Source organism: Sceloporus occidentalis, unplaced genomic scaffold (assembly GCF_023333645.1).
Source record: "Sceloporus occidentalis isolate IW3139 unplaced genomic scaffold, rSceOcc1.0.p SCAF_13, whole genome shotgun sequence".
NCBI lineage: Eukaryota > Metazoa > Chordata > Lepidosauria > Squamata > Phrynosomatidae > Sceloporus > Sceloporus occidentalis.
Genome location: NW_028316993.1, coordinates 5,324,337 through 5,331,847, shown reverse-complemented (window position 1 = coordinate 5,331,847; position 7,511 = coordinate 5,324,337).

Sequence of the window (7,511 nt, the reverse complement as noted above, 5' to 3'; positions counted from 1 at the left end):
CTTCATAAAACCTACCCAGAGCAATCTCCTCCTCGAAAAACAGAGAAGGGCAACCCTTTGGATCAGAGCACTATAACATCCAAAATCCACAAAACACCGGTGCCTTTATTGGTCTAACCCCAAATGCACAAAACGCATGCTGCAAGCTTTCAAAGCTCACCGGCTTCTTCATCAGGAAAAGGTGTTTAAAAATTGTACATTAGTCCCAAATCTGCATTTTGTCCAGGTCTAGCCGCTCTCACTACAAATGTTTTGGTTTGGTTTGTTGTGTGCCTTCAAGTCATTTCTGATTTATGGCAAGGCAACTCAATGAAGGGTTGTTGTTTTTTTTTTTTTGGCAAGATGCACATCAGTAAACAAGTTTGGTTATAGCTGTGTAAGGAGTTTATCACACTGGGGCTAATTTTGACATTAAAGAGAGATTAAAACGCATTTAAAGCATCCTGCAAACGAAGTGCAAGTGGTGAGGAAATGCACGAATGATTATCACACTCAGTTGCGCAAATAAAGTGAGATTGGAAATGCATTGTCGCCAAAATCTCGAAAGTAAAAAGATACGTTAATGCTTCTTTTTGACCACTTTAATGGCAGGTTTTGTGCAACGCTGTGTGAAACCATTTTGCGTAATTACGTAATTTTTCCCCCCAGGATGTTCACGGGATAAACTCTCGATCTCCTTTGTGTGATAAACTCATAAGTAATTTTGTACCTCCATCACTTTCCTGGGAGTTCATAAGATGCACAGATTTCATGTAGTAGCTGTGCTACATGAAACAGCTCTGCCAAAGAGTTCAAGAGAACAGTGCATAGAAAAAGTTATTTTCTAGAATGCAGTTCTAGACAATCCTAATGCTAGTTGGGGATTCTGGGAGTTGCAGTCCAAGAACGTAACATCTGCAGGGCCAACATACGGCACAGCCTTATACTGAGTCTGACCCTTGGTCCAACTAGCTGACTATGGAATACCAAGAGGCTAAGGCAGCAGAACCTGGGGGATAAGATACTTTTTAGACTACACTTCCCATCATCCCAGTGCTGGTGTGGCGCTTATGGGAGTCACAGTCCAAAGAAATAACATTTGCAACCCAGCAAGCAAAGTGCCAGAATGTATGGAGCGCCCTGGTACCGAGTTAGATTCTGGTTCAACTAACCTAAGGGGCATCTATACTGTAGAAATAATGCAGTTTGACACCTCTTTAACTTGCATGGCTCCCTCCTACAAAATCCTGGGATTTGTAGTTTGGCGAGGCACCAGCACTCTTTGGCAGAGAAAGACATTGTGAAGCTGCAAATCCCAGGACTCCATGGGATGGCACTGCAGCACTTAAAGTGGTGTTGAAACTGCATTATTTCTCCAGTGTAAATGCACCCCTAGGCACCCCAATGGCTTCAGTCCTGTTTGCAGCCATGCAAACCAGCCTCTCAAATCCAGTTATGCCAAAATCATGAAGCCAGGCTCTCCAAAAGGCATCCTTAGGCTTCTCCCGCCACCTTGTGGTCACCAGACAAAGAAAAACATATAGGATATACATGCAATTATATATATATATATATATATATGTTTGTGTGTGTGCAAAAATATTTTTGGTGTAACCAATAATTATGCCTCTGTTGAACAGCAATGGAGACATGCCCATCCTAACTTTAGTATCCAATGCTGTATCTTGCACTTGAGGATCTGATATATATTCCTGATTTGTTAGGACTCATATATTAATATATAGTCTGGATTATCAGCATGCAGCTACTTCCCAGCAACAATTTAAGTAATCTCAAATATTTCTTTTTAAGATTAGGGTTCCTAGATCTCAGGGCTTGACCCTTGTCCTCAGGAATAGGAGGCAGATCCACAACTCTCCAAATGAAATGTTGGAGGGTATGGAATCTATGGGGCTGGGAGAACAGTGTATAGGAAAAGTTACTCTCTAGAGTGCAATTCCAGGCATTCCCAATGCTGGCTGGGGGATTCTGGGAGTTGCAACCCAAGAAAGTGACATTTGCAAGCCCGGCTAAACATATCTCTGGGCAAGTATGCCGTCTTGAAAAGTTGTGTATGTGTATTCCTCATTACAGAGGAAAATGTTGCCATGTGTAGCTATGCAACATAGGTTAGAAAAACCCATGCATTTTTTCTTTGCAGAATAATTCCTTCAAAACTCTATTTACAGCATTGCAATGCCAGAATTGTACAAAACTCCTAATAGTCTGCTATCCTTCCTGAAGGGATTTCCCAGCTCTTCAGAAACCAGGTTTTTGACCTGGCAATGAATAATTGCAAATATTCCTTACCTCCTTATTCTGATACATCTCATAGTCTCCAAGATTTCATAGATGAAAAATAGGACGCATGGAGAGCCAAGCATCGGGACAGATGTGTGGCCTTCAATATCTTCCCTGTTCATAACTTTTGCTGAATGATTAATATTGCAAAAGTTATGAATGGGGAGGTTGCAGCAGTTTGCTTTTGTCTGAGCCAACAGAGAAGGGCAAGATCCAGTCCTTTCCATTCCTTTTCTGCCAGCTGAAGTCGTATACTTTTTTGCACTTTTGAATTCAGTTTGCAGCAAGTGAAGTGAGCTCAGGACCAAAGAGGAAGGAGGAGAGAGAAACCAGGACATTTTAAAAGCAGGTGGAACTAAAATTTGGGATGGCAGAGGAATTAGTCAGGACTGTCTGTGCCAAATCCCTGCTGGAAAGTAAGCATTGGTTAAGCTTGGAATGGCGTACGCTGTGCAACAGTGGTTGATCATTAATGCACCGTGCTTTCCAATATCGCCAGGGCCTGCCCTTTGCGACGTCTCGACGTGCCGCTCTTCCGGTCTCAGGGTTAGCCTCCGAAAAATTCTGGGAAATTCCTGACCTGACAACCCTGAGAAGAAGACGTCAGAAGAGAAGAAAGGGACAGATTTGCCACGGTACAGTGCCCCCGAGCAAAGAAGAAGAGCCGGTGGGAAATTCCTCTCCAAGAGCCTTAGCCATGGCTCTGTTCTTTTGGGGATTCTGGGGGTTGTGGTCCGAAACGAGGAACTTTTCCTCATCTCTGGGCCTGTCCTGCCACAACCGGGGCCCTTCAGACGTGGCGGCTGGACAAGTTGTGGCGCTGACCCAGAAAGGCTTTCCAACGGCCTTTGTTTCGAGGACCGTGAAATGTGGCCAGACTTAGACAGTCGGACAGTGTTCTCCTCCACCGCCAGCACCCCCGACGCGTCCCCCAGGCTTCATTATTCTCTCCAAAGCCCGCTTTCAAGAAGGGAACCATCCAATGGGACTGTATTTGGAGCCCTGGTCACTTGCCCAGCTGGCCACTGGCCAGGAATGGACAAAGGCCGAGTGAGAGGGACAGCAGGCGGCCTGCTCGCAGGGACGTCGTGTCATGGCAGATCGGGTCTTTGCTCTGAAATGATAGTTGGCCAGGGCTCTGAAACCCCTGCAAGCTAGGATTGCTAGGAATCCCAAGCATAACTGATTGTTCACTGGTATTCATTGGTGGTCTCCCATCCAAGTACTAACCAGGGCCGACCTTGCTTAGCTCCCAAGGCCAGACTTAGCTCCCATTCCCCTGAGCATGTGCAGAGTGAATTCTCACCATAATGATTTTGGGGCAAAGCCTAAAGCTGCAGGACCCAGCTGTGAATGTGGGTTTTAAGCACTCTTTGAGACCTTTCCTAGAGAACCGTGCACCTTCCCCGCTTTGTCTTTCGGGATTAAGGGACTTGAGGGTAATTTCCGGGAAATGCGACCCCCTTCCCTTTCCATTTACTAATGAAAAACAAGAATTAACGTCTGGCCTTCTGTTGGAAAGCGCTCTGGCAGAATGTCTGTCTGCAATACCTCTGTTGAAGAAGGAAAGGAAGATTAATGTGCAGTAATCTTAAAGACACCGAGAGCATGGGTTAGAATAATTTATTGTCCAAGGTTTTGATATAATAATAATGATGATGATACATTTTTATTTATATGTCGCCTCTCCTGCAGGATCAAGTGCATTTCTATGGTCAGTGTCTGTCGGACGTTAACCATAGAGTTGCCCTGGAGGACCTAGAGATTCCTAGAGAGAACACTCTACTAGGCCTTTGTAGCTTCTCCAATGCAACTCTATGGTCAGTGTCCTCTCAGGTAAAAACATGGCGTTTTTGTTATTTGCGGTTTGTCCATATTCACGTGGGTCTTGTGCCCCTAACCCCAAGAATAGGGAGGAACAAGTGTATTATCATCATCATCATCATTATTATTATTATTACACTTGTCCCTCCCTATTCTCTGGGGTTAGGGGCACAAGACCCACGTGAATATGGAAAAACCGCCAATAACAAAAACGCCATGTTTTTACCTGAGAGGACACCTCTCTAGGAATCTCTAGGTCCTCCAGCGCAACTCAGTGGTCAACATCCAACAGACACTGACCATAGAACTGCACTGGAGGAGCTACAAAGGCCTAGTGGAGTGTCCTCTCTAGGAATCTCTCGGTCTTTCAGTGCAACTTTTAGTTCAAGTTGGCCATAGAGTTGCAGTGGAGGACCTAGAGATTCCCAGAGTGAACATATTAATCAAATCCACAAATATTAAAGCCGCAAATATGGAGGGATGAGTGTATTATTATTATTATTATTATTATATGCAAAGGTGCCTGCACAAACTGGCATGGAAGGGTTATCATTATTGGAAAGGTTATTGTTGTTGTTATTATTATTTTGTTAATCTTTAGGTCAATCCTGATTCATGGCAACTCTTTGGGTGAGCCACCTCCAAGCTGCCCTGACCTCCACTGCTCTAGTGCTCAGGTCTTACAAATGCATGCCCAGTTGCCCACTGGCATGGAAGGGTTAACCCCCCCCCCCCCATAGCCAGACAGCAGGGATTGGCCGCAGTGGCAGCCAATGACCAGTGGGCATGGAGGCTGCTGAGCCCTCCCTCTTTTTGGCAAAGATTTGGGTGGGGAGGGGAAGGGAGAGGAGGGATGGTGACAGACAGGCCAGCCTTGTCTCCATGCCATTTTGCAACCAATGGCAGCCGCGCAGGGCTGGCTTCTCTGCACTGCGGCGGATGCCCATTGGTTACCATGCTTTGCAGGGTGGGCACCAGACCTGGAGTGCCCTGTTGGGTGAGGCTGATGCCCGCTTGGTGCACTCCAGGCTTGCAGCAGGAGGGAAGGAAGATGTGTATGTGTTGCAAGCACCATTGCAGAGAGAGAGAAATGGCTGGGGTTTAGCCATGCCCAGCCCTCTGAGTGCCAGGAGCCCCCTGGGCACCAAAAAAAGGATGGGCAATTGCTTGCCAGTCCCTTTCCTTGCAAAGCCACCCTGATGGACACAAACCTTAATTTCAGGCGGCATCTTCAGTTTAGATTAAGGTTGCAAGCCACAAGGCAGGGAGCTGCCATCTCCTGAAATCGATTTGTTTGCTAAAAGCTGTAAAGACATCACAAAATTCAATATAATGAAGGTGGAATACAAAACAAATAAGCTGCAATAACAGTAATAAATTTAAAATAGAAGACAGGTAACCAGCAAGTGGTACAAAACAAACAAACAAACAAACAAACAAACATACATATATAATCATCTTTTAGGTAAAAACCTATTTGTATTGCAGTGGTAAAAAACAATGCCATGGTTATGACCAGGGGCCATGAGCCAAGAGGTTGCATCTCGACATTTCGCCTTGGTTGTGATGTTGTCACAAACAACAAGAATGACAACATTAATGTGGCTGTTTCTCTCCCTTTGCACAGTTTGCAAAGACTGTCTGCCATTTAGGGATTTATATTTTGCCGAAAAATTAAAATTAAAAATTGCAAATTTGTGCAGAAATTGGAATTTTGTTTGCCAAACATTTCCTATGCCGCATTTTTCTTTTCTCAGCAGAGAATGCCGCTTTCTGCGCATAAACTTTAATCTTTCTTTCCTTGCGCAGAACAAGTCCCAAATTGCGAAGCTTCCCGACTGTCCAGGACTCTCATTTACTGCAGAGAAAGTGACATTTCAAGACGCAGCCTACAAAGGCGACTTGGGATCTTGTCCTGCCTTTTCCGAGTATGGAAAAGGGAGACTCTGGGCATGTGCAGAGCGCTGCTGAGTAAACGCAGGGATCTGAGTGCAAGGATTTCCCTTGCAGAGACTTTTTGCATTCCAGGCAGGTTTGAGCCTGGGCCCTGTGCGTTCCCCAGGGCTTGTCCAGGAGAGGTTTCCGAATCCTCACACGTCACACGTTGCACATGGTGAGCAAGACCGGACAAGCTCCCCAAATCACCTTTGTACACATTGCAAGCACTCAGCCATCAGCCTCCTGCACTGACTGGTTTAATCCTGGGCCTTTTTTGCCTGCAGGAACAAGACATAAGCCCCACACTGAAGCAACAGGGCTGCGCAGCTGCAAAAGTAGGGGCCCAAAGCAAAGCATTGCACCTTCCAAAATAAGACATCCCCCCCCCTTTGAATTTCTCCTACACTCCTCAGATTTCTAGCATTGCAGAATTAGACTCCCAAATGCCATTCGTTCACATCTAGGACTTTTGTTGCGCTTGCTGTGTTTGCACTCCCTGGGTCACTTTGCCCTTTTGATTTTAGTGTGCCCTCCAAGGTGCCTCTGGTGACCCCATGGATTTGATAGTGTTTTCTTAGGCAAGGAATCCGCAAAGGGTTTCCCCCCCAGTTTCTATGGAGGAGAGCCTCCAGCACCCGGTATTTGCTGGCGGTCTCCTATCCAAGTATTAACCTGGGCAGACCCTGCTTAGCTTTTAAAACCAGATCAGATCTGGTGCCCTAAAAGGTATCTAGGACGCGTGGGTACCTTCCAGTTGCCTCGTGACTTAAGGTGACCCCATGCATTTTATAGGGCTTTCTATCCTCAGAGGTGGTTTTGCTTGTTCTGAAATATAGAGTACCGCACCCCAGTATTTGCTGGTGGCCTCCCATCCAAGGACTGACCAGGGCTGGCCCTTCTTATTGCCCAGGATCAGGTGGGATCTGGTGCCTTCAGTCGCCTGTTGGTTTATGGTGACCCCATCAATGTCAGAGGGTTTTTCCTAGGCAAAGGGTCCTCAGGAAAGAAAGATGGGGAGGGAAAGGAAATGGAAAGGGCAGCTCATAGCCATCAGCATCCTGAGTGGGCCTGCTTCCTCCCAAGGGCACTCTGCTCATGCTCAGGAGCACTCTTCTTACCCTTTCTCAGCCCTGGCAAGCAAGCAAGCAAGAATAACTCGATGAAGAGAGAGACCCATTGCTCGTCTCCAGTGTCCCCCCCCCAAAGGGCTCTCTGTCCATGCTCAGGGGCCCTCTTCTAATCCTTTCCCAGCCCTGAAATGAAGAGAGCCCAATTGCTGATGCAGAGAGACCAGAGCAGGGCTGCTTGCTGGCAGGGACTCTCTGCTCATGCTCAGGAGCCCTCTTGCTAGGCAGGCCAGTTGTCTTTCTCTCCCGCAGGAGGCGAAAGAGGCACCGGCGCCTTTAAGGGGCCTGGCTGGGGGCTGAGGGGGCTCTGTGGGGCCGGCCTTGGCTCCCTCCTCCCTCTCC